The sequence below is a fragment of the Schistocerca cancellata genome, chromosome 10 (assembly GCF_023864275.1).
Source record: "Schistocerca cancellata isolate TAMUIC-IGC-003103 chromosome 10, iqSchCanc2.1, whole genome shotgun sequence".
Lineage (NCBI taxonomy): Eukaryota > Metazoa > Arthropoda > Insecta > Orthoptera > Acrididae > Schistocerca > Schistocerca cancellata.
Window position 1 is genome coordinate 133,656,710 of NC_064635.1, and position 24,469 is coordinate 133,681,178.

Here is a 24,469-nt window from a genome sequence, read left to right on the forward strand (position 1 = left end):
TGCGCTTTACGTGTCCCTTCACGGTTCCACTTCACTATCACATCGGAAACAGTGGACCTAGGGATGTTTAGGAGTGTGGAAATCAGGCGTACAGACGTGTGACACAAGTGACACCCAATCACCTGACCACGTTGAAAGTCCGTGTGTTCTGCGGAGCGCCTCATTCTGCTCTCTCACAATGACTACTGAGGCCGCCGATATGGAATACCTGGCAGTAGGTGGCAACACAATGTACCTAATATGAAAATCGTATGTTTTTGGGGGTGTCCGTATACTTTTGATCAAATAGTGTAGTAGTCAAGGGGGAGGGAAGCATGCTGGAGTAGTTCGAGCAGTTGTGCAAAACCATTAATCCAGGGTGGCATAGTGATTAGCGCATCTGCATAGTTAACAGGACAATAGGGTTCGAATCCCAGCCTTGGTACACATTTTCATTCGTCGCTGCAGTCTGCATATAAATATATCACCTCAGTAAAACCCAATGTTGCATTTCATGTTATTGCACGTCCTGGAGAGAGGCATACGTGTAAGTTGAATTACTTTGCTTATCTTCATTCAGTAAAGCCGTATGGAATTGTATTCTCGGGTAAATGAGTTTTAAGGAATAACGTCTATATTGGAAAAAAATAAATAAAACGTTTTACTATTGCTGCTAACGCAAGATATCGGTTTTGTATTTTAAAGGAATGGGTGTTTGGAACCTTTGTAAAGACATAGTTTGCAGTTGTTGTTGTTGTGGTCTTCAGTCCAGAGACTGGTTTGATGCAGCTCTCCATGTTACTCTATCTTGTGAAAGCATCTTCATCTCCCAGTACCTACTGCAACCTACATCCTTCTGAATCTGCTTAGTGTATTCATCTCTTGGTCTCTCTCTACGAGTTTTACCCTCCACGCTGCCCTCCAATACTAAATTGGTGATCCCTTGATGCCTCAGAACATGGCCTACCAACCGATTCCTTCTTCTAGTCAAGTTGTGCCACAAACTTCTCTTCTCTCCAGTTCTATTCAGTACCTCCTTAGTAGTTATGTGATATACGCATCTAATTGTCAGCATTCTTCTGTAGCACCACATTTCTAAAGCTTCTATTCTCTTCTTGTCGAAACTATTTATCGTCCATGTTTCACTTCCATACATGGCTACACTCCATACAAATACTTTCAGAAGCGACTTCCGGCCACTTAAATCTATACTCGATGTTAATAAATTTCTCTTCTTCAGAAACGCTTTCCTTGCCATTGCCAGTCTACATTTTATATCCTCTATACTTCGACCATCATCAGTTATTTTGCTCCTCAAATAGGAAAACTCATTTACTACCTTAAGCGTCTCATTTCCTAATCTAATTACCACAGCACCTCCCGATTTCAATCGACTACATTCCATTATCCTCGTTTTGCTTTTGTTGATGTTCATCATATCCTTCTTTCAAGACACTGTCCATTCCGTTCAACTGCTCTTCCAGGTCCTTTGCTGTCTCTGACAGAACCTCAAAGTTTTTATTTCTTCTCCATGGATTTTAATTCGTACTCTGAATTTTTGTTTTGTTTCCTTGACTGCTTGCTCAATACACAGATTGAATAACATCGGGGATAGGCTACAACCCTGTCTCACTCCCTTCCCAGCCACTGCTTCCCTTTCATGCCCCTCGACTCTTGTAACTGCCATCTGGTTTCTGTACAAATTGCAAATAGCCTTTCGCTCCCTGTATTTTACCCCTGCCACCTTCAGAATTTGAAAGAGAGTATTCCAGCTGAAACGTTCCCTTAGAAAAATTTGTGAATGACTGTGCTGATAAACCTCTTACGTTATTTGATTTTTAAACAGCTGAGCAGAACTGAACGTACTCAGACATTTCGCTCTTCACTTATTCTGATCAACACTAAACTGACACACAATGTTTTTAGCGCAACGCAATCTGACTTTCAAAAATCCCTACAAAAGAATGGCCCTGACTAACAATAACCTATACCTTTCATGAATCACATACCTCACAAAAATCTTCGTTACTCGAACTACTACAATACATCGAGCGCCAATACTGCCAGCTAAATAAAAGATTCTAACTACTGAAGTCACTAACTACCGATAGGCATAGTTAGCAAATGAAAGATTTTGATAGAGAACAAACAATGTATTATCTTCTGGTAAACCTTCCGGGATGTAAGGTCGTGGTCCATGAAACTCTTCAGCTCCTAACGTTTCGAGTCGGCAAGACTCACCGGAGGAGAAACACCCCTCTGAAGATGTCCAGCGCAGCTCTGGACGAAACGTTAGGAGCTGAAGAGTTTCATGGACCACGACCTTACATCCCGGAAGGTTTACCAGAAGATATGTCATCCGGTCGTGAAATCCTTCAAACAATGTATTTACCTTAATAGTGTTCAAAAGTCATAATATATATAGATATCAGTTCATGACATCCAGTCTTACAAATTTAGTGTGTCACGTCCACATCATCCGTTCTCAAAACTCCGTCATCTCTCTCCCCACATCCACCACTACTGGCGGCTCACCTCCAACTGCACAACGCTGCGCGCTGGTCACATCCAACTGCCTAACACTACAATGGCGAATATTCCAACAATGCCAACCAGCCACGGACTGCACACAGCACAGCCAGTGATTTTCATACAGAGCGCTAGGTGACGTAACCAACATAAAAACCTAAACAGCCTACTTACACAGTCAACGTTGTCAAAAGCTTAAAGAGAGTATTCCAGTCAACGTTGTCAAAAGCTTTAAGTCTGCAAATGCTAGAAACGTAGGTTTGCCTTTCCTTAATCTATTTTCTAAGATAAGTCGTAGGGTCAGTAGAGTTTGCAGTGTTAATAACAAAATTAAAAAATTGTGTTTGGTATTATATATAAAGTTTTTATTACAGTACAACAAGCAACCAGAGCCCTTCTGGGACACTGTGATGACTGAAGTACAATAAATATTGCAGTTATAAAAAAAGAAGACAGATTACGCTGAGACGACACGAGGAACTCGGAGAGGAAGATACTCCGCTACGGTGGCTGGAGCAGTCGGCAGCGCCTTCAGCCCAGGTAGCCATATCCCGCAGCTGCCGGCTTAGCGTAGGCCGCTGCCGCAGGAGAGGCGAAGGCCGCGGGTGCAGCCGCGTACGGTCCAACTGGGGAGGCGGCATAGGCTGCGGGGGCGGCGGCGTAGGCGGCGTGGGGGGCGGCGTAGGCGGCGGCGGGGGTGGCGTAGGCGGCGTGGGGGGCGGCGTAGGCAGCTGCGGGGGCGGCGTAGGCGGGCGCGGGGGCGGCGTAGGCCGGCGCCGCAGGTGCTGCCGCGTAGTGGCCGGCCAGGGAAAGTGGCGCTGCCGCGGCGTAGTGCGCCGGCTGGCTCCTGAAGAAGTAGTTGTACGGCGCCACCAGGGAGCCCGCTGCTGGTACAGCCACGCCTGCAGAGAGACAACTCTACAGTAAGCTTATACTCGCGCCTCGCTGTACTGCCTCCTTAACTTGACGAGGATAGGCTCAGACAGTTCTCAGTTAATGTGATGAGTACAGTCAGTGCTCGGCCGAGACCGAGGATTGACGTGTGTTCCACGTCATTTGGACAAAGAACATACCGGGTGATCAAAAAGTCAGTATAAATTTGAAAACTTGATAAACCACGGAATAATGTAGATAGAGAGGTAAAAACTGACACACATGCTTGGAATGACATGGGGTTTTATTAGAACCAAAATGCAGGATGCCGCTCCACCCCATATTGCTAGACGCGTGAAAGATCTCTTGCGCGCGTGAAGATCGTGTGCTCAGCAGCCACTTTCGTCATACTTGGCCTCCCAGGTCCCCAGACCTCAGTCCGTGCGATTATTGGCTTTGGGGTTGCCTGAAGTCGCAAGTGTATCGTGATCGACCGACATCTCTAGGGATGCCGAAAGACAACATCCGACGCCAATGCTTTACAGTGATGTTCACAACATTATTCCTCGACTACAGCTATTGTTGAGGAATGATGGTGGACATATTGAGCATTTCGTGTAAAGAACATCATCTTTGCTTTGTCTTACTTTGTTATGCTATTTATTACTATTCTGATCAGATGAAGCGCCATTTGTCGGACATTTTTTGAACTTTTGTATTTTTATTTTCTTTTGTTCTAATAAAACCACATGTCATTCCAAGCATGTGTGGCAATTTGTACCTCTCTATCTACATTATACCATGATTTATTCAGTTTTCAAATTTATACTGACTTTTTGATCACCAGGTATATACAGGGTGATACAAAATGAATGGCGCAAAAAAAAAAGTATTCGTGCGACTACAGCAATCACTTTGGTTAAGAAATACAGTGTGTTCGGAAATTCCCATTAGGGATTTCTAGGACGAGTAGAGGGGAGTGAGTACATAATATTTTGAATAGGAACTCATGTCTGGAAAGGTATCGGAGCCATGGCGACTGGCGGTAGGGTGTTCTACTTACATCGTTGATATCGATATTCAGCTGTCTTGCTATCTGCTCCCTCCCCCCCCTCCCCCCCCCCCCCAGCTGTTTCCCGGGTGAACGTGTGACGAGGCAGTCTCCGGTCGGCGTTCTACGAGCCAACTTGTGTTGAAAACAAGCCCGCGTCCCTAACCGTGGTGTATGGGCCTCGCCGTGCTCGCCGCCCTTGTCTTTTGTCGCGCCGGATGTACGGTGCCGATCATTGGGCACCTTGACGTACAGAACTGTGGTGGTTTCGTCGTCTCACGCCGAACAGCTTCCCAGCTCGTCATTTGCAAGCTCCAAGTTACGTATGAGTTTTATTCTGTGCTTAACTAAGAAGATGGTTGAAACTTATTGTGGCAGGGGTAGCTGCCGGAGATGGTTCTGAACTCGGTTCCACAGTGGCTATTTTAAGGAGGCTGATGTTCCTCATTTCGTTTCTCATCATCTGTGGAGTGTGTGTTTTAAGTGGTTTTCATGCAAATTTTAACTTGTTTAAGGACATATTGACCGTCTGGGACAGGTTGCGGTTGTCTACGCACCCGGTAGCCGTATAGTTTCCAGAATATTTTCACTCTGCAGCGGAGTGTGCGCTGTTATGAAACTTCCTGGCAGATTAAAACTGTGTGCCGGACCGAGACTCGAACTCGGGACCTTTGCCTTTCGCGGGCAAGTGCTCTACCAACTGCGCTGCCCAAGCACGATTCATGCCCCGTCCTCACAGCCTTACTTCTGCCAGTACCTCGTCTCCTACCTTCCAAACTTTACAGAAGCTCTCCTGCGAACCTTGCAGAACTAGCACTCCTGAAAGAAAGGATATTGCGGAGACATGGCTTAGCCACAGCCTGGGGGATGTTTCCAGAATGAGATTTTCACTCTGCAGCGGAGTGTGCGCTGATATGAAACTTCCTGGCAGATTATAACTGTGTACTGGACCGAGACTCGAACTCGCGACCTTTGCCTTTCGCGGGCAAGTGCTCTAACAACTGAGCTGCCCAAGCACGATTCATGCCCCGTCCTCACAGCCTTACTTCTGCCAGTACCTCGTCTCCTACCTTCCAAACTTTACAGAAGCTCTCCTGCGAACCTTGCAGAACTAGCACTCCTGAAAGAAAGGATATTGCGGAGACATGGCTTAGCCACAGCCTGGGGGATGTTTCCAGAATGAGATTTTCACTCTGCAGCGGAGTGTGCGCTGATATGAAACTTCCTGGCAGATTATAACTGTGTGCTGGACCGAGTCTCGGTCCGGCACACAGTTTTAATCTGCCAGGAAGTTTCAGCCGTACAGTTAATGGTTTAATCATTTGTTACGGCAGAATTTGGTATGTTTATTTAATGCTGAAAGTGCCTTAAGGCAACTGAAAGTGATCTCTAAGTTTCCTGCTAATTTACTGGGAGACGGGTAATGTTAGAGTATTGCTCCATAAGAATTTGGGGGCATGCTTATTGTATATTCCAGTGTGGCTGTAATTTGACCTTGTTTTCATTGCAATCTATCTGTGCTGCAGGCCATTTGGTAAGTCTGCTCGTTTCCTGTTATCGGTGCGGTTGTGGATTCTTGTCAGGACCGCTCATTGTGAGGCCGGTCGGACTATATATAAATATATACCGCCTGCTAGTGAGCCTGTGCAAAGCCGTGGGGAGTGAACGCTCGTATTGCCTGCCGGCCGTAGCGTTATTGCTTCCAAGTACTGCTGTGGGCCTTAACGCTGTTCTCTAAAGTTAAGTGCAATTTGGGAATCATTCTGAGTCATTATGTCCGTTAGTTAAGAGAGGCTACTTTGTTAATATTAGCGTTTCTGTAAGTCATTTTACTGGTTGAGTTATTACTAGCCATTCTTATTTAACACTTATGTTAATCATTTGTGTATCTGTAATGAATGCGCAACTTGTTATTTTTCCTGTGTGCCAGTTTTGAACGAAGTACTGTCTCGCGTGGTCCTACATTTCTACAGAACACAAAACGATGTTCCCCCAGATCGACCTCTATCAGTTTTCCCATTCTTCTGGGTAACACGCGTCAGTATTTTGCAACCATGAGCTATAAAACTGATGGCACGATAGTGTTCACACCTTGTCTTCTTTAGCACTGGAACTGTTACATGCTTCCTTAAGTCTGAGGGTATTTCGTCTGTCTTATATACGAGGCGTGCTTTTCAAGTAAGATCCGTTGAACATAAGTACACAACGAAAGGTTGTTTCAAAAAAGTAAATTAATTTTCAGAAAGTACATACTTCACTCAATTTTTCGACACAGTTGCCAAGTTTGTTCAAACGTGTGTCATACCTCTCAAAGAATTTTAAAATACCCTCTTCATAAAAACTTGCCGCCTGCTCCGATAACCAGGAGTCCAGTGCCGTTTTCACGTCGTTGTCGTCATTGTAACGGTGGCCACTGAGGTGTTGTTTGAGGTGGAGGAACAGATGGTAATCTCTCGGTGCAAGATCAGGACTGTAGGGTGGGTAGTCTAAAACTTCCCAGCCAAAACTGTGCAATAAATGGAGGGTCTGACCTGCAGTGTGAGGTCTTGCATTGTCATAGAGAAGGACAATTACCTTTGTCAGCATGCCGCGTCTTTTGATTTGAATCGCTCTGCTTAGCATTCTCAGGGTTTGGCAGTATGCTTCTGCATTGATAGTGGTTCCTCGTTGCATGAAGTCGACCAACAAAACACCATGCCTATCCCAAAACACCGACGCCATGATTTAGCGCTGAGACAGAGTCTGTTTGACCTTCGTCTTTACAGGCGAGTGTGTGTGTCTCCATTCCATGCTCTGTTGCTTCGATTCGGGGGTGATATGCGAAATGCATGTTTCGTCTCCAGTTACGATCTGACTCAAGAAGCCGTCACCTTCTTCGTGATAACGTGTGAAGAACTTCATCGCACACTCAAATGTGTGGTTTTTGTGGTCCTCTGTTAGGAGTTTCGGGACCCAACGGGAGCACAGTTTCCTAAACTTTTGGGTGTTCAGAAACAATGTTGTAAAGCACTGATCTCGAGACGTCAGGAAATTCGTTTGACAGACCTGTTATTTATGAAGCGCCTGTTCTCACGAATATTTGCTTCAACTGAAGCCACCAAATCGTCTGTAATCAAAGAACGGTGACCAGAGCGGTCCTCATCATGGACGTTGTCACGGCCATCTTTGAATTCTTGTACCCACTTACGCACTTTGCTTTCACTCATAACAGTATCACAGTACACTTCGCAAATCTGTCGATGAATTTCTGCAGCACACTGGTTCCTTGCTGACAAAAACCGTATCACTGAGCGAACCTGACACGCGGCGGGCGAGTTGATAGCCTTAAACATTTTGAAAGCACAGAACAGTACTGTACAGGTTATCTACAGAGCTGAAACTGAGCACAGTTGTTCTGAGGCAAGCCGGTACACGACGCACGCGCTCGTTGCGGTATGCACGCGAACTACTAGTGTCTGCAACAAAACGGACCTTACTTAAAAAAAAAAAACACGCCTCGTATCTAGCAAACCAGTCAACTCTCCAAAGCATCTCAATAATTCTGAGGAGATGTATCCTACGCAATGAGGAGGTACTGAATAAAACTGGTGAAAAGAGGAAGTCACGAAACAGTTGGTTACAATAAGGATCAGTTGGTAGTGCACATCCCCGAGCCGTAGTTGTGTCCGGCTCTTCGAAAAGCGCGCCAGGCGGAGTGCTGTCGATTCGCGTCCAGTGTTTGCGGTGGCGCTTTCGGTTTGGCGCGCTGTTTGGATAGCTACCGCCCTCTGGCGGGAGGTGGAGCAAGTGTACGGTCGCGTGACGATCGAGGAGTACGTACTGGGCGGTGACTGATAGAGGTTGTGGCGCGAGCGGGGCCCTGTTGTTGGGCGTCGTCAACTGCTCGCCACGTGCTTTGGCCGACCTCTTGGCTGTCAGGGGCTAAGTCTGCCTTACCCGCATGCACGTGTCTTATGAAGCTTAGAAGCCGATCAGCGCGTGGGACCGTATGTCTTCTTATCGGCCGTTGAAACCACTGGCAGCGGTTGGCTCTGACGAACATTTGGAAGTGCGACATGTTCCCGGCGCTGGGGTGGAGTGTGAGAACTTGAGTACTGTTTTTATGTAACAGAGTTATATATATATAAGAGAAGGTTTTCAAATTCTAGTGAAGTGTGTGAGTTTCTTCACCAGTGGTTTTGTTGGGGTCTTCACACCACAGTTTTCGTTTGCCTGTCCGTGGGAATGTCGTAATTGCTTCTTGGTCGGGCCGTTTTCATTCACACCTCGATTGGGTGATTTAGGTTCGGTGTCGAGGGTCTCTGGGGTTCGGAGTCTGTGTAGGCACAACCCTTGCTACATCTTCTGGTTTTGAGTAACTCGGGGAGGTGGCGGCTTATAATGGAAGTTTTGGGGCTGATCTGCTGTGGCGCTGTAGACCACCAGTAACTATTCGGCCTATTGTGATTCGGGCCCCTTTACACGTGTCACGCCCTCACCGAGCTAAGGAAATTTTTTTTTTGGGGAACTGCCTTTAATGTGAAGGTTTGTGTGATGGCTTATTCACATTTATCTTGTAACAAATATAAGTTATGTAACTGGCGAGAGACAACTATTTTTGCTTAGTAAAAGCTAACTACTTAAAGTTTGTTTTTGGAATTGTTTAAACCTTGCAATATCCTTACACAGAGCTATTTTTAAGAGTTTCTTTAAGGGTTGTCTTATATATATATATATATATATATATATATATATATATATATATATATATATATATATATATAAAGTTAAAATCTCATTATTGGCAAGTTGTTAATGTCATACCTGGTAATCTCCTTCTGATAACGAAAATTGTCAAGCTATTTGAAAATGATTGGAAAATTTTTTAAATTTTTTAAAGAAATGCCAGACTTAAAAAAATTTATTACTGAAAGCTTTTTAAAATAAAAGTTAACCTTATCAATGTGTGTTTTTTCATCAGCACCTCCTGGCCCCTACTTCCACGATAACGTTTTTGGAATAAGATGTGTATTTAAGTTGTTGTTTGTGAATCGCCCTAATTGACGGTTCAATCCCGATGCATCAGACAATCGTCAGTTTAGGTGATGTGAGAAAGTGTGGGCGTCAAACTGTAGAGGTAGACCGTGGCATCGCTACAGTAAGCAGATGTTCTAGTGCAAATGGGCTCCAGCAGTTATGCAGAAATGGAGAGGCTTGCACAGGACAGACTATCACAGAAGGATGTGTGGACTGTAGACCGCTACAGAAGTGACTTGCAGGGCGCGAGTACTGACCTGGTAGTCCGTAGCCCAGGGAGGCGATGCCCCTCTTCGGCTTGGAGTCGCGGAACTGCAGCTGCGCGTCGCACGTGGCCAGCAGCACGGACAGCGACATCTGGAAACGGAACGGGGGAGTCCCCACTTGTCACAGAATCACAGCGGCATGGAGCCATGAAACACACAAACACACTTCGAACCGTGTGTCGGCTCTCAACATACAGGGTGTTACAAAAAGGTACAGCCAAACTTTCAGGAAACATTCCTCACACACAAAGAAAGAAAATATGTTATGTGGAGATGTGACCGGAAACGCTTACTTTCCATGTTAGAGCTCATTTTATTACTTCTCTTCAAATCACATTGATCATGGAATGGAAACACACAGCAACAGAACGTTCCAGCGTGACTTCAAACACTTTGTTACAGGAAATGTTCAAAATGTCCTCCGTTAGCGAGGAGACATGCATCCACCCTCCGTCGCATGGAATCCCTGATGCGCTGATGCAACCCTGGAGAATGGCGTATTGTATCACAGCCGTCCACAATACGAGCACGAAGAGTCTCTACATTTGGTACCGGGGCTGCGTAGACAAGAGCTTTCAAATGCCCCCATAAATGAAAGTCAAGAGGGATCAGGTCAGGAGAGCGTGGAGGCCATGGAATTGGTCCGCCTCTACCAATCCATCGGTCACCGAATCTGTTGTTGAGAAGCGTACGAACACTTCGACTGAAATTAGCAGCACAGGTAGAGTATCCCGTATGAAATCATGACAACGTGCTCCATAGAGCGTAGGTGGAAGAACATGGGGCCCAATCGAGACATCACCAACAATGCCTGCCCAAATGTTCACAGAAAATCTGTGTTGATGACGTGATTGCACAATTGCGTGCGGATTCTCGTCAGCCCACACATGTTGATTGTGAAAATTTACAATATGATCACGTTGGAATGAAGCCTCATCCGTAAAGAGAACATTTGCACTGAAATGAGGATTGACACATTGTTGGATGAACCATTCGCAGAAGTGTACCCGTGGAGGCCAATCAGCTGCTGATAGTGCCTGCACACGCTGTACATGGTACGCAAACAACTGGTTCTCCCGTAGCACTCTCCATACAGTGACGTGGTCAAAGTTACCTTGTACAGCAGCAACTTCTCTGACGCTGACATTAGGGTTATCGTCAACTGCACGAAGAATTGCCTCGTCCATTGCAGGTGTCCTCGTCGTTCTAGGTCTTCCCCAGTCGCGAGTCATAGGCTGGAATGTTCCGTGCTCCCTAAGACGCCGATCAATTACTTCGGACGTCTTCCTGTCGGGACACCTTCGTTCTGGAAATCTGTCTCGATACAAACGTACCGCGCCACGGCTATTGCCGCCTGCTAATCCGTACATCAAATGGGCATCTGCCAACTCCGCATTTGTAAACATTGCACTGACTGCAAAACCACGTTCGTGATGAACACTAACCTGTTGATGCTACGTACTGATGTGTTTGATGCTAGTACTGTAGAGCAATGAGTCGCATGTCAACACAAGCACCGAAGTCAACATTACCTTCCTTCAATTGGGCCAACTGGCGGTGAATCGGAGAAGTACAGTACATACTGACGAAACTAAAATGAGCTCTAACATGGAAATTAAGCGTTTCCGTACACATGTCCACATAACATCTCTTCTTTATTTGTGTGTGAGGAATGTTTCCTGAAAGTTTGGGCGTACCTTTTTGTAACACCCTGTATATCGCGCTGTAAAGATTGTTCTGAATCCTTCCATCCATCGTTAATTGATTCTTTCATATTTATCGTTATGCTGCGCACGATTCTGTTGAGATTCCCCTCTGGCGGCATGTCTGGTCATATCGATCTTCGAGCCGTTGCTTCCTGTTAACCTTGTGTAAGGGAATAAGATCTTTGGGGGGATGGTCGGTTGGTTCCCTTTTTGGTCGGTCGGTTTTTAAAATCGGGGATTAGAGAATGTCGTACGTTGAGACCGCGGCGTGGCGTGCCGGTGGAGAGTTGGCTGTTGTTCCGAGAAGCCGCGTGGTCTATCCTGGCGTTGCGAAACGAGTGGGACGAGTTGACGGGACAAGGCTGTAAGCTCTTGCTGTGAGCACCCGGGGGCCACGGCTGTGGTTCCGAGTTTACTACTTGGTGGGAGGTAACGGATGTGTTTAAATTTTCCGTCTGGAGGCGGGAATGATGGACTAGTAACTCGCCCAACCTGAGGAGTGGTATTTCGCCGCCGTGGGTGCAGAGAAGATGAGGGATCCGGTGACAGAGCGCGTGGCGGCGTGACTGCGCCCAGTTGGGTACGCTGGCGACGTGGACACTGTCGGGTGTGAGGAACCTTTGCATCGGAGTTCACCTGCTGTTTCTCTGATAAACTGCAAGTTAAGTTGGCTAAAGGCTTAGATGTTAAATGAAGAATTTTGGTTTGTGCAACCAGCGTCTTTTCCGCGTTGTGGCCTCCTGCGTTCGGCTTGCCTGTCCCTGTCGCCGGTGTATTTATAGAAAGTGATCTTTTCCGCTTCTTATTAGTACTACCCGGTAGGAAGTGTATTTTTGGGCAGTGATTATTGTTTTAGATTACATTTTTTCTGCCTTGTGGCCTCCTGCGTTCAGATTTTCTGTCCCTGTCGCCGGTGTAATTATAGATAGTGATCTTTCGGCTTCTTATTAGTACTGCCTGGGAGGAAGTGTATTTTTGGGCAGGGATTATGGTTCCTGATTAGATTCCTTCTCCTCCCCTAGCCTCGCGTGAGGTCGATGTGATTGCTGAATGTGAGGCGTTGTGGGTCTGTTAGCCCGCTTCTAGCCTGAGCATCCTTCGGGAGACAATTGTGGCCGCCCTTACACCCGGTCGGTTAATTATTTCTATCCCAGGACATTTTGGTGGCAGGACATGGTATTAAAGTTGTTACTTATTGTAAAATGTTAAATGGTTGTACTCTGATTGTTTTTTACCACTGTTTAAAAAGGTTAAATTTGCCTTTCATTGGTGGGTTTTTAAAACTACGTAGCTTTAAAATTGTTAGTTATTGTATAAAGTGAGTGACTGTATCTTTACTTTGATTGTTTTAATGTACTTGGCATCCTTTGAAAATGCTAGTTCTGCCTGCTAGCGAGCCTTGTAATTTAATATCTTGTTGTGCCAAAGTTTAAAAGAAGTTGGCTCCCTACATGTTCGATGGCGAAATTGTATGCAAATTGGTAGTTTATTAGTTTCATTACTTGGAAAGTTTTAATTTTCTTATTAAATGCTTTATCAAAGTCTGTTTTAAGTAAAATGGCTTGGCTATTAACGGTAAAGGAAAGTTTTTAATTTCATTACTGTTAAAATTTTGATTTGTTATCAAATGTTTTATCAAAGTCGGTTTTAAGTAAAATGGCTTGGCCGTTAACTGTAAAGTAAATTGTTTTAAAAAGGCACTCATGCCTACTAGTTTTTTTTGGGTCTGTTCCTGGTCAATTGATAAAGAAATGACTTAATGGTTGAAGTAATCAATAAAGAAATTGTAAATTGCAACTCGACAGTAACCAACTAATTTTGCCCCCTTTTCCCAACTGTGGGTTTTCCTTGATTACTCGTAACACCCTTCTCACACTTGAACATGCATAAAGGATCACCACATGGGAAATGTAGTGGCGTGTTGCATGTAGGTAGAATCACTGATGGCGACGTCTGGAAACTTCGGAAATCCCATTTCTTTCAGGATCATAGGAGCATACAGTCTCAAAAGACACACACACACACACACACACACACACACACACACACACACGCAAGATCATCGCATGGTAATTACAAATGTTACCCAAAGCAGTGAGATACCCGGGAACACGTGTAATGAAGGCTTCGACATTTACATCTGCGTACATATAGTTCCCCACAGTCGTTTAATGAACAAAGTAAGAGCATATGGACTATCAGTCCAATTGTGCGATTGGACTGAAGAGTTCCTAGACCACAGAACGCAGCACGTCATTCTCAATGGAGAGAAGTCTTCCGAAGTAAGAGTGATTTCCGCTGTGCCGCAGGGGAGTGTCATAGGACCGTTGCTATTCACAATATACATATATGACCTTATCGATAACACCGGAAGTTCACTGAGGCTTTTTGCGGATGATGCTGTAGTATATCGAGAGGTTGTAACAATGGAAAACTGTACTGAAATGCAGGAGGATCTGCAGCGAATTGACGCATTGTGCAGGTATTGACAATCGAATCTCAATGTAGACAAGTATAATGTGCTGCGAATACATAGAAAGAAAGATCCTTTATCATTTAGTATAGCAGGTCAGCAGCAACTGGAAGCAGTTAATTCCATAAATTGTCCGGGAGTACGCATTAGGAGTGATTTAAAATGGAATGACCATATAAAATTAATCGTCGGTAAAGCGGATGCCACACTGAGATTCATTGGAAGAATCCTAAGGAAATGCAATCCGAAAACAAAGGAATACTGCTCACCGGTGTGGGATCCGTACCAGATAGGGTTGATAGAAGAGATAGAGAAGATCCAACGGAGAGCAGCCCGCCTCGTTACAGGATCATTTAGTAATCTCGAAAGCGTTACGGAGATGACAGGTAAACCCCAGTGGAAGACTCTGCAAGAGAGACGCTCAGTAGCTCGGTACGGGCTTTTGTTGAAGTTTCGAGAACATACCTTCACCGAGGAGTCAAGCAGTATATTGCCCCCTCCTATGTATATCTCGCGAAGAGACCATGAGGATAAAATCAGAGAGATTAGAGCTCACACAGAGGCATACCGACAATCTTTCTTTCCACGAACAACACGAGACTTGGATAGAAGGGAGAACCGATAGAGGTACTCAAAGTATCCTCCGCCACACAGGTGGCTTGCGGAGTATGGAGTAGATGTAGATTATCCATAAGCCTGGTTTGCTGGTCTTGACGATGACAATTGCATCTCGAATAAAGAATAAACAGGATTAAAAAGAAAGTCTCTTCTGAAGTAGTGAAAGAACAGTAAAATTATTAGCAAGGCCAAAGGTCTGAATGGAAACAGTCGCATCTTTGGAGAACGAATGAACATCAGTATCGCCTGAATGCTGAAGGCCTTTTGAAAGAAAAGAAACACTGCAAGAAAATATCACTAAGCAGTAAATGCACAATGCACCGTGCTAGTTACAGTTCAAGTCTTGACGGGAGAGTGCGAGTTATAGTTTTGTACTATTAGACACTGCACGAGTTAAAATCCCAGAAGGATATTTCAGTTTCAAAGTACCAATACGATTAAACGAAGACAAGAAATCTTGCAAGTACACTATCTGATCACTGAAACACGGCGTCCTCACTGCAGTCGCCCCAAAGTGAGTTCCTGATTGATGTAATGCGACAGCATTCTACCCGTGGCCCAAAAAGCACACTCGGAGCTAACTGCTCGTCGTGGCTCGAGCGCCAGCCTAAATACAGTTCGGGCGCCAGAAAACAATAGGCACTACTTTTGTCACGTGTTACACAGACGAGAAGAGGTCCATAGTGCCAGGAACCTCTATCGGCGACTGGGATGCTGTCTGGTGGCCGGACGAATCGTCTAGCGTCTGTCTGCAGGGAGGTTGGCCCCTAATAGTTATGTGGCTGCTTCCCTCGAGTGTCACGGGGGTTGCCGGATGGGTAGGGGCAAGGCTTACCCACAGCATGAACTACATTGAAGATCCAAAGTAACTGGTACACCAGCCTAATATCGTGTAGGGCCCCGGGAGCACGCAGAAGTGCCTCAACACGACTTGGCATGGACTCGACTAATGTCTGAAGTAGTGGTGGATGGAACTGACCACCACGAATCCTGCGGGACTGTCTATGAGTCCGTAAGAGTACGACGGGGTAGAGATCTCTTCTGAACAGAAAGTTGCAAGGCATCCCAGACATTATCAATAATGTTCATGTCTGGAGAGTTTGGTGGCCAGCGGAAGTGTTTAAACTCAGAAGAGTGTTCCTGGTGCCACTCTATAGGAATTCTGGACATGTGGGCTGTCGCATTTTCCTGCTGGAATTACCCAAGTCCTTCGGAATGCACAATGGGCGTGAATGGATGCAGGGTATTAGACAGGATGCTTACGTACGTGTCACCTGTCAGAGTCGTATCTAGAAGTATCAGGGCTCCCATAACACTCCAACTGCACACGCCCCACACCATTACAGAGCCTCCACCAGCTTGAACAGTCCGGTGCTGACACGGTGGATCTACAGATTCATGAGTTTCTCTCCATATCCGTACACGCCCATCTGCACGATACAGTTTGAAACGAGACTCGTCCGACCAGGCAACATGTTTCCCGCTATCAACAGTCCAATGTCGGTGTTGACGTGTCTAGGTGAGGCGTAAAGCTTTGTGTCGTGCAGTCATCAAGGCTACACGACTGGGCCTTCGGCTCCGAAAGCCCATATCGATGATGTTTTTGAATGCTTCGCACGCTGACACTTGTTGATGGCCCAGCATTGAAATCTGCAGCAATTTGCGTAAGGGTTGCACGTCTGTCTCACTGAACGATTCTCTTCAGTCGTCGTCGGTCCCGTTCAAACAGGATCTTTTTCCGGCCGCAGCGATGTGGGAGATTTTATGTTTTACCGGATACCTGATATTCATGGTACACACGTGACATGATCGTACGGGGAAGTCCCCCTTCATTGCTACCTCGGAGATGCTGTGTCCCATCTGCTTGTGCGCTGACTATAACACCAAGTGCAAAGTCACTTAAGTCTTGACAACCTGCCATTGTAGCGGCAGTAACATATCTAACAACTGCACCAGACACTTGTTGTCTTATGTAGGCGTTGCCGACCGCAGCGCCGTATTCAGTTCCTGTTTACATCTCTCCGTATTTTAATACGCAAGCCTATACCAGTTTCTTTAGTGATTCAGTGTATCTCTAAGTGGTAAATGCACAATGCACCGCGCTAGCTTAAGTCCAAGTTTTGACGGGACAGTCCAAATTAAAGATTTGGACAATTTTAGAGAGCACGAGTTAAAATCCCAGAAGGATATTTCAGTTTCAAAGTTCCAGTATGATTAAACACAGTCATGCCCAGGGTAGAAACGAAGACAGGTGATCACTAGCTGATAACTGGCATGAAACACAGCATCATCTTTGCGGTGAGGCCAAAGTGAGTTCCCGATTGATGTAATGCGACAGCATATGGCGCCTGACCCCAGAAGCTCACTCGGGGTGAGTCCTCGTCGTGACTCGAGCGCCAGTCTAGATAGTTCTGGCGCTAGGATACAATACACACTACAATATTGTCGTGTGGCCCACAGAGGAGAATTGATCCACGGTGCCAGGAACCTCTGTCGGCGCCTGGGATGCCGCCTGGTGGCCGGACGGATCTGTTCGAGTTGCGTCTGTCTGCAGGAAGGCTGTCCTCTAACATTACGTGACTGCTTCCCTCGAGTGCCATGGGGGTTGGCGGATGGGTAGGGGCAAGGCTTACCCAAAGCAAAAAGTACCTCCGAGGTTTCGGAAAACGACTGCGCGAGAAGTACGAGGTGCATTCAAGTTCTAAGGCCTCGGATTTTTTTTCTAATTAACTACTCACCCGAAATCGATGAAACTGGCGTTACTTCTCGACGTAATCGCCCTGCAGACGTACACATTTTTCACAACGCTGGCGCCATGATTCCATGGCAGCGGCGAAGGTTTCTTTAGGAGTCTGTTTTGACCACTGGAAAATCGCTGAGGCAATAGCAGCACGGCTGGTGAATGTGCGGCCACGGAGAGTGTCTTTGATTGTTGGAAAAAGCCAAAAGTCACTAGGAGCCAGGTCAGATGAGTAGGGGGCATGAGGAATCACTTCAAAGTTGTTATCACGAAGAAACTGTTGCGTAACGTTAGCTCGATGTGCGGGTGCGTTGTCCTGGTGAAGCAGCACACGCGCAGCCCTTCCCGGACGTTTTTGTTGCAGTGCAGGAAGGAATTTGTTCTTCAAAATCATTTTCGTAGGATGCACCTGTTACCGTAGTGCCCTTTGGAACGCAATGGGTAAGGATTACGCCCTCGCTGTCCCAGAACATGGACACCATAATTTTTTGAGCACTGGCGGTTACCCGAAATTTTTTTGGTGGCGGTGAATCTGTGTGCTTCCATTGAGCTGACTGGCGCTTTGTTTCTGGATTGAAAAATGGCATCCACGTCTCATCCATTGTCACAACCGACGAAAAGAAAGTCCCATTCCTGCTGTCATTGCGCGTCAACATTGCTTGGCAACATGCCACACGGGCAGCCGTGTGGTCGTCCGTCAGCATTCGTGGCACCCACCTGGATTACACTTTTCGCATTTTCAGATCGTCATGCAGGATTGTGTGCACAGAGTCCACAGAAATGCCAACTCTGGAGGCGATCTGTTCAACAGTCATTCGGCGATCCCCCCAAAACAATTCTCTCCACTTTCTCGATCATGTCGTCAGACCGGCTTGTGCGAGCCTGGGGTTGTTTCGGTTTGTTGTCACACGATGTTCTGCCTTCATTAAACTGTCGCACCCACGAACGCACTTTCGACACATCCATAACTCCATCACCACATGTCTCCTTCAACTGTCGATCGATTTCAATTGGTTTCACACCACGCAAATTCAGAAAACGAATGATTGCACGCTGTTCAAATAAGGAAAACGTCGCCATTTTAAGTATTTAAAACAGTTCTCATTCTCGCCGCTGGCGGTAAAATTCCATCTGCCGTACGGTGCTGCCATCTCTGGGACGTATTGACAATGAACGCGGCCTCATTTTAAAACAATGCGCATGTTTTTATCTCTTTCCAGTCCGGAGAAAAAAAAATCGGAGGCCTTAGAACTTGAATGCACCTCGTACAAGACAGAGAAAAATGGTAAATATCAGTGGATAGAGCATCTGTCCATGTTTCGATTCGCAATTCCCGACGTGGGGTAGCTAGAGTGCACCAGTTGGGATAGGCGAGGAAGAACACGTGGACAGATCATCCGCTCCGTATTTTCAAAGTTCGCGCCTGAAGTTGGGCAATCCAGTGAACAGATTTCCAAAGCGGGCTCCTGTCGTTGTTACTTCCCGGCAGCAGTGGCTTCAATGAATTGCACACATATGCGCTTCTGCCTGTACTGATGTTTGTCACATCACAAACGGTGTCCGTATGTAGCACTTGTTAGTTAAAAACTTGCGGAGACGTTCTATCCACTAGCGTGTGACTACTTTCTGTATGTCTTGTAGTTTATGTGCACTCCTCTTCTGAAACGCTGGAGCTACTGGGTGGTTACAATTAAAGTACACCTACTGACGGACTCCACAGCCTGCTACAAATATCGTATGGCAGCGAAACTTGCTACATTTGCTAATGCGTTAATGCGAAACCGATTTACGTTGGAAAACAAATTAGTTCCAATGTTGGCAAACCTGGCGCTGCACACTGTTTGCATGGCGGAATGACATCCACGCTGTCATTTGACAAGCCATAATCTGAGTGAACAGTATTGCTACTGAGAAGAGATGGTGTGAACGGTTAGTGAAACTGCTTTACGTGAATCGCAGCAATAACAGTGCCGCACTGGGAGAGTCCCGCCAGGGACGAAACACAACCTTGTCACAAGAAACAAAATTCAAATGCGATTTGCTGACTGAGAAACCCGTTGCGTGATCTTTCCTTATGCACAGAATGTATATGGTGCTACTCCCACCTGTCCTGTGTGGTTAAGGTGAAATGCTAATCACTTGCATACTTATAGCTATATCTACGTTCCGAAAGTCGCCTTTGGTGTATGGCGGGGAGTACTTCGTATACCACTGTCACTTTTCCTCTTTCCTACCTGGCTAGAGTTGCTGCCTCGGTATCACGGGTTCGATTCCCGGCCGGGTTGGGGAATTGCTCTCCCTCGGGACTGCGTGTTTGTGTTGTTCTCATCATCATCATTCGTCACATTGGTTATATTGGAATGTGAAAAAATTGGATTGTGTGAAAATTGGGCTTTGTACGGGCGTTGAGCGCCCCACAAACCAAACACTATTATCATCATCATCTTTCCTGTCCCAGCCGCGAACGATTCAAGGGGGCGGGTAAGCCTCTATATAGTTTTGAATCTTCCTCACTTTATCTTCATGTCTTTTCGCGAGATATACGTACGGGGAAGTAATATATTGGTTTACTCTTCAGGAATGTACGCGCTCGGAACTTTAACAGTAAAGTACGCCGTGATGCAGAGAGCCACCCTGCCATTGGAGTTCCCTGACTATCGCCGTGACGCTCTCGAGCATGCTAAGTAAATTTATAACGAAACGTGCTGCTCTTCTTTGAATTTTCTCTAATTCGTCTACCAGTCCTAGCTGATATGGATCTCATATTGTGGAGCAATTTTCAGGTTTCGGTCAAGCGAGTGTTTCGTAAGGGACTTCCTTTGTTAATGGATTACATTTAGTGAATCTCAGGGAGAAGGGGTGGTGACAGGAAAGGCATCTATAGGTGAACCACATCTTCCCAAAATTCTACCAATGAACCGAAGACGAGTATCCGCCATTACTGCCATTACACGCTTGTCCCACTTCGTATCGCTCTGCAATGCTACGCCCAAATATTTAATCGACGTGACTGTGTCAAGTGCTACACTACTAATGGAGTATTCAAACATTACGGGATTCTTCTTCCTATTCATCTGCATTAATTTACATTTATCTGTATTTAGAGTCAGCTGCCATTCTTTACACCAATCACAAATCCTGTCCAAGTCATCTTGCATGCTCCAACAGTCACTCAACGACGACACCTTCCCGTAGACCACAGCATCATCAGCAAACAGCCGCACATTGCTATCCACCCTATCCAAAAGATCATTTATGTAGAGACATCAGTTTAATAAGTCACAGCTGCAAAATACTAACGCCAATTCTTTACAGACGAATGGAAAAACTGATAGAAGCCGACCTCGGGGAAGATCAGTTTGGATTCCGTAGAAATGTTGGAACACGTGAGGCAATACTGACCCTACGACTTATCTTAGAAGAAAGATTAAGGAAAGGCAAACCTACGTTTCTAGCATTTGTAGACTTAGAGAAAGCTTTTGACGATGTTGATTGGAATACTCTCTTTCAAATTCTGAAGGTGGCAGGGGTAAAATAGAGGGGGCGAAAGGCTATTTACAATTTGTACAGAAAGCAGATGGCAGTTATAAGAGTCGACGGGTATGAAAGGGGAGCAGTGGTTGGGAATGGAGTGAGACAGGGTTGTAGCCTCTCCCCGATGTTATTCGATCTGTATATTGAGCAAGCAATAAAGGAAACAAAAGAAAAGTTCGAAGTAGGTATTAAAATCCATGGAGAAGAAATAAAAACTTTGAGGTTCGCCGATGACATTGTAATTCTGACAGAGACAGCGAAGGACTTGGAAGAGCAGTTGAACGAAATGGACAGTGTCTTGAAAGGAGGGTATAAGATGAACATCAACGAAAGCAAAAGGAGGATAATGGAATGTAGTCGAATTAACTCGGGTGATGCTGAGGGAATTAGATTAGGAAATGAGACACTTAAAGTAGTAAAGGAGGTTTGCTATTGGGGGAGCAAAATAACTGATGATGGTCGAAGTAGAGAGGATATAAAATGTAGACTGGCAATGGCAAGGAAAGCGTTTCTGAAGAAGAGAAATTTGTTAACATCGAGTATAGATTTAAATGTCAGAAAGTCGTTCCTGAAAGTATTTGTATGGAGTGTAGCCATGTATGGAAGTGAAACATGGATGATAAACAGTTTGGACAAGAAGAGAACAGAAGCTTTCGAAATGTGGTGCTACAGAAGAATGTTGAAGATTAGATGGGTAGATCACGTAACTAATGAGGAGGTATTGAATAGAATTGAGGAGAAGATGAATTTGTGGCACAACTTGACTAGAAGAAGGGATCGGTTGGTAGGACATGTTCTGAGGCATCGAGGCATCACCAGTTTAGTACTGGAGGGCAGCGTGGAGAGTAAAAATCGTAGAGGGAGACCAAGAGATGAATACACTAAGCAGATTCAGAAGGTTGTAGGCTGCAGTAGGTACTGGGAGATGAAGAAGCTTGCACAGGATAGAGTAGCATGGAGAGCTGCATCAAACCAGTCACAGGACTGAAGACCACAACAACAACATCTCTGGGGCACTCCAGATGATAACCTCACCTCCGATGAAGACTCACCATCGAGGACAACGTACCGGGTTCTATGTCGAAAGGAACACTGCATCGTATTTTGGAATAATACTGGCACTGCAATATCTTACCCAGGTAACCGTCCAAAACAAAAATACACAAGAAAAAAGTATAAAAATACGGCGACCTGTGAGGGAACGTGAAACACTTACGAGAGCGGCGAGTGCGGCTTTGCGGGCGGTGGACACCATGGCTGCTGCTGGGCGGTGCGGGAGCGGAGAGGTGCTGGTGCGAGCCGAAGGGGGCGATGTGGCCTCGGGGCCCGCACGCAGCTTTTATATCAAACGGCCCGGCGCGGCGGCGAGGAGAAAGAGCCGAGGAAAGTAAAAGCACTTTTACCGCGTTGGCAGGCGACGCCGGCCGACGCCGCCAGGGCGAAAGCGCCCGCGCGCCGTCCACGTGCGCGTCATCGGCGCCGGGGCGCGGTGCGCCTCCCGGCCCTCCTAGCGCGGTGACAGGCCCCGCCGCGCGCGGCTCCTGACGTCGTCGCAGTTTGGCAGCTAGCAGCTGGTAGCTCCTGAATCGTTCAAATTTCTCAACACGTGGCGCTTTTTCAGAATACTGGAGTTACCGGGGTACACCTCCTGGTTACCAAGCGGGGGTAATATAAATGGAGGTGATAAAAGTTATTGGATAGCTCAAATGGCTCTGAGCACTATGGGACTTAACATCTATGGTCATCAGTCCCCTAGAACTTACAAGGGAACCTCCCCATCGCACCCCTCTCAGATTTAGTTATAAGTTAGCACAGTGGATAGGCACTGAAAAACTGAACACAGATCAATCGAGAAAACTGGATGAAGTTGTGTGGAACTATGAAAAAATAAGCAAAATATGCAAACTGAGTGGTTCGTGTGCAATATAGCTCACATTATCAAGGATAATGTGAGCTCAGGAGCGCCGTGGTCCCGTGCTTAGCGTGAGCAGCTGCGGAACGAGAGGTCCTGGGTTCAATTCTTGCCTCGAGTGAAAAGTTTACTTTCTCTATTTTTCTTAAAGTTAAGATCTCTCCGTTCGTTCATTGACGTCTCTGTTCACTGTAATAACTTTAGTGTCTGTGTTTTCCGACCGCACCGCATTACCGTGCGATTAGTAGACGAAAGGACGTGCCTCTCCAATGGTAAGGCCGGCCGTGGTGGCCAAGCGGTTAAAGGCGCTACAGTCTGGAACCGCGCGGCCGCTACGGTCGCAGGTTCGAATCCTGCCTCGGGCATGGATGTGTGTGATGTCCTTAGGTTAGTTAGGTTTAAGTAGTTCTAAGTTCTAGGGGACTGATGACCTTAGAAGTTAAGTCCCATAGTGCTCAGAGCCATTTGATCCATGTTTTGATCCAATAGGAACCGAAAACATTTGATCGCAAGGTCATAGGTCAACCGACTGCTCCACAGGAAAACACGTCTGATATATTCTATACGACACTGGTGACAGCATGTGCGTCACATGACAGGAATATGTTGTCGACCCACCTAACTTGTACACTTGGCGAATGGGTAAAAAGATTCTTCTGCCTTGCCGGATTTAGGTTTTCTTGTGGATGTGATAATCACTCCCAAAAAAGTGATGAAAACATAAGAGTTTGTCACATAAACTGAAAATAAAAAATTAAACTTTTCACTCGAGGGAAGGCTTGAACCAAGGACGTCTTGCTCTGCAGCTGCTTACGCTAACCACGGGACCACGGCGCTCCTGAGCTTACGTTCTCCTTCATGTTGCCTATCTTGCACATGGACTACTCAGTTTGTATATTTTCCTTATTTTTTCATAGTTCCACACAACTTCTTCCTGTTTTCTCGATTGATCAGTTTTTCAAGACCTATCCACTTGCCAACTTATAACTAAATCTGAGGGGGGTGCGATGAGGAGGTTCCCTAGTTAGAACTACTTAAACCTAACTAACCTAAGGACATCACACAAGACCCAGTCATCACGAGGCAGAGAAAATCCCTGACCCCGCCGGGAATCGAACCCGGGAACCCGGGCGTGGGAAGCGAGAACGCTACCGCACGACCACGAGCTGCGGACTATAGGATAGCGATGTGCGCATGTACAGATGGCGGTAGTATTGCATACACAAGGTATGCCATTACGGACAACTGAAACTGGGAGGAGCACATAGAAAATGTTGTAAGGAAGGCTAACCAAGACTGCGTTTTATTGGCAGGTGTGGTGTAATTTCTTTTTTTAAAGATATTTATATTTTGATTAGATTATTATTCTCTTGTGAAGATTAAGAAATCTGTTGTGACTTTTGCACCACTTCTTGGCGGGAAGAGCAAATACTTAAGTATTATAAGTAATAGTTTATATTTCACCTGAAATCGTTTGCAGAAGGCGTAGCGTTCTCAAGATTAAGAACAGAGTTCGCATTGCCACTTAATTTATTTGCGTCGTGATCATGTTCGATCACAACCGGATATGAGACATAGCAACTACGAACAGACAAACCTAAGGGACCAGACAGAGCTGGAAATTTTCTTTGCTATACTACACCACACATTAAAAGAAGTTGGATTTAAATCACAAACAAGGTAAATAGCAATGCGCCTTCTGCCTGAACTATAACGTTTGCCGGCATGCAGTCGGTCCCTGGTAGCAATATGAAAACTATAAAAACGCCGTT

At 45.9% G+C, this 24,469-nt stretch overlaps 1 long non-coding RNA gene across 1 annotated transcript; it reads right to left on the minus strand.

Annotated features, from left to right (window-relative positions):
• Nucleotides 1–3,355: 3,355 nt before the first annotated feature.
• On the minus strand, nt 3,356–22,085 carry LOC126106354 (uncharacterized). The gene is made up of 3 exons (XR_007523335.1): nt 22,002–22,085; nt 9,706–9,805; nt 3,356–3,410 (listed from the first exon to the last, which is right to left on the minus strand). It is a non-coding gene; the product is annotated as an uncharacterized LOC126106354 (long non-coding RNA).
• Nucleotides 22,086–24,469: the final 2,384 nt, after the last annotated feature.